Source organism: Bubalus bubalis, chromosome X (genome assembly GCF_019923935.1).
Source record: "Bubalus bubalis isolate 160015118507 breed Murrah chromosome X, NDDB_SH_1, whole genome shotgun sequence".
Lineage (NCBI taxonomy): Eukaryota > Metazoa > Chordata > Mammalia > Artiodactyla > Bovidae > Bubalus > Bubalus bubalis.
In genome coordinates, this window is record NC_059181.1 from 81,369,010 (window position 1) to 81,372,854 (window position 3,845).

The window sequence follows — 3,845 nt, forward strand, 5'->3', positions numbered from 1 at the left end:
GAGAAAAGCCCGCACAGCAATGAAGACTCTGCACAGTCAAAAATAAAATTATTTAAAAAATTAAAATGTAAATCTGATCATATTACTCCTCTGAAAACTTTCAATGGCTTTCTTTTGCATTTACAATAAAATGAAAGCTTTTTGCTATGCTATGCTATGCTAAGTCACTTAAGTCGTGTCTGACTCTGTGCGACCCCACAGACGGCAGCCCACCAGGCTGCCCCATCCCTGGGACTCTCCAGGCAAGAACACAGGAGTGGGCTGCCATTTCCTTCTCCAATGCATGAAAGTGAAAAGTGAAAGTGAAGTCGCTCAGTCGTGCCTGACTCCCAGCGACCCCCATGGACTGCAGCCTAACAGGCTCCCCCGTCCATGGGAAGCCCTACACAATCTGGTCCCTGCCTACCATTCCCGCCTCATCTTGTGCTACTGTCCTGTTATCTCTCCAAGCTTCAGCCACACTGACCTTTCAGTTACTTCAGCATGCTTTACACCTTCAAAGAGATGTTCTTTCCTCAGAGCACTTCCACCCACCTACTCCATGTCTGGGTCCTTCTCATTCTTCAGATATCAGCTTAAATATTGCCTTCTCCTTATGCTCAAACTAAATAACAGAATTAAAGTATGTAACTTCAGCTATTTTCTCTCTTTGTATACTCTGTTTCTGTCATAGAAGTTATTAACATTTGTAATCATATATCTATATGGCTATTTAAATGTCTACTCTCTGTCTTCCATAGACTGAAAACTTCATGGGGGCAGAGAATGGGTCTATTTTGTTGTCAAAATGTAATACCTTGTATAAAACCTGGAAAATGGCAACAACCAATAAATATTTCTCCATTAAATAATTGATAACCAGATAATTTGTTGCCAAGTTTACAGTTTTCTTTACATAGGGTAAACCAGACAAAATTATCCAGCATAAATTGAGGAATTGACCCATCCATAGTTATAAACTTGAATGTAACTGTAGAATGTTTTTGAAAAAAACAAATATACTTTTAGATAGCATCAACTTTAAATATTTCTTGATACCTTCAATTTACAAAAGGAAATATAATGCAAGGCTTTTTAAAATGCTTTCTCTTCAATTTAAGGCTTGTTGGTTGGGAATAATTGCCTTTTCTTATACAGACATAATTTCATATATTCTTAATCAATTTTTTTCAATGGCACATATTTGGTTCTATACACATTGCAGATTAAAGCAAGGTATCTGGAATTGTGATCCATTTGTGTACTTTACTTTTTAATTGAAGTGTAGCTGATTTACAGTGTCGTGAATACTTTACCTTTAAAATGACACTTACCAAAAGATGACTATGGTACTATGCTATGCTAAGTCACTTCAGTTGTGTGTGACCCCATAGATGGCAACCCAAGGAAATGGAATATTAAAGTTACGTTTTAAAAGATTACTTAGATTAGAGGATAGGAATGTGAATACTTCTTTTTTAACCTGTAACCTACAAAAAAAAAGTCAAGAGGTAGTGCTAAACTTCTAAATATTTAAGGCTGTCTGCCAAAATAAGCAATTCAACCCTCATTGCATATATATTCACTAAAGAAGGAGAAGGAAGCATTAGAAGAAATCCTTGACCATGAAAATTATGCCCACTAACTTTCCATAAGAGTTTACAGGCTGTCAAGAACTCTGACCTTCTGGCAGAGTTCATTTCAAAATGAACCCATCATTTCAAAAGGAGCCCAGCATGAAAGCAACAGCTCCCACAACACAAATCCTTTTATCACTGTGCTAACACAGGTCCAAAATGGTACATTCCTGTACTTGTGGTGAAACATACTGAACTTTATTTCACTCTTTTGGGGCTCTATAGTCTGTTACATTTTTTTTTTCTTTTGTTTTGTTTTGAATCCATGTCCCAGGACCATACTGTTTTAGTTATTGTAGTTTTTGAACCAGTTCTATTATTTGTTAGAACAAGTCCTCCTCATTAGACTTCTTTTTCAGACTATACAACTGACCCTTGAACAAGAGGGCATTGGGGACACCCATTCTCTCCACGGTCAAAACTCATGAATAATTTATAGTCACCCCTCTATATCCTATATTCTGGGTTCCTCTGTATTCACTGTTTGGCCTCCTCATATTCAACCAACCATGGATCATGTAGTACTGAAGTATGTACTATTGAAAAAAATTCACTTATAAGTTAACTTTTTTTTGTTTGTTTGTTTCTTTTTTTTTAATTTTCTTTTATTTTTAAACTTTACATAACTGTATTAGTTTTGCCAAATATCAAAATGAATCCGCCACAGGTATACATGTGTTCTCCATCCTGAACCCTCCTCCCTCCTCCCTCCCCATTCCATCCCTCTGGGTCGTCCCAGTGCACCAGCCCCCAGCATCCAGAATCGTGCATCGAACCTGGACTGGCAACTCGTTTCATATATGATATTTTACATGTTTCAATGCCATTCTCCCAAATCTTCCCACCCTCTCCCTCTCTCACAGAGTCCATAAGACTGTTCTATACATCAGTGTCTCTTTTGCGGTTCAAACCTGTGTTGTTCAAGGGTCAAACTGTATGTGTTATCCTTGACTATACATTCTTTAGGATGGAATTTAGAGGTCACTTCATCAAGACATGAAAATAATCTCTGGGATTTTTTATTGTAAATTTATCAAATCTATGCATTAATTTGAAGAACTTAACTTAAAAATTTCTGCATTCTCATTCATTTTCAGGTGGGTTTTTTTTGTTAAATTTTGTAATTTTTTCCATATACGTGCTGTACAGTTATTGTTGAGATTCTGTCTAGGTGTTTTCTAGTTCTGGTGTTATAGCAAATGGACTCTCCATTGTTTTATAACTAGTTAATGAAATGTTTGGGCTCCCCTGGTAGCTCAGCTGGTAAAGAATCTTCCTGTAATTCAGGAGACCCCAGTTCAATTCCTGGTTCAGGAAGATCCCCTGGAGAAGGGATAGGCTACCCACTCCAGTATTCTTGGGCTTCCCTGGTGGCTCAGCTGGTAAAGAATCCACCTGCAATGCAGGAGACTTGGGTTTGATCCCTGAGTTGGGAAGATCCCCTGGAGAAGGGAACGGCTACCCACTCCAGTATTCTGGCCTGGAGAATTCCATGGACTATTCCATGGGGTCACAAAGAGTTGGACATGAATGAAATGTTTAGGAAAACTGGTAACTGTTAAACTATCATTCTTAATGTATTTTATTTAGATTCTCTTTGGCTAGGGAATAATCTCATTCACAGATATGAATTGTATCTCCTAGTTCCATTATTGATATCTCTTATTTCTGTTTCCTGCTTTATTGCAATGGTCAGGAAATTAAAATTTAAATCGTAATGGTGATAGCAGTTATTTTTATCTTATCTCTGATTTTAATACAAGTATATTTATGGTTTTACCATTGTATATGATGCAAGCTGTCGATTTAGGATAGATATTTACTATCCCAGTAAGAAAAATATATGATATCCTTTGTGAATTGACATGTCATCCTTCCTCTTCTAATCTTCTCCATATTTTTCCAAATTTAGCACATGTGCTACAGAAGAGAGAACTGTTTTACTCTTTAAATAAATCTGGCCTGTCATATTTAAATGTCTTTAAAAACATTTTGAGGGGAAAAATCAAAGCATGATTTAAAAGCAGTCTGCATTAAATGTAAAGCTAGTGAAGGCCTATAGCAGATTGGGAAATATTAAACCTGAAGTATAATGATAACGAACCCTCTTTTTTATGGACATAAGCCATTCATCTAGAAGAAGGGGAAGTCAATTGCGTGACTTTGGTAACTTGGTTTCCACAAGGAGCTTTTCCCTGATTGGCAAGACATTTAGGAGGAAAATAAACA

General features: G+C 36.9%; 1 pseudogene; it reads right to left on the bottom strand.

Annotated features, from left to right (window-relative positions):
• Window positions 1–3,453: 3,453 nt before the first annotated feature.
• LOC112582398 lies at window positions 3,454–3,552 on the bottom strand (annotated as a pseudogene).
• Window positions 3,553–3,845: the final 293 nt, after the last annotated feature.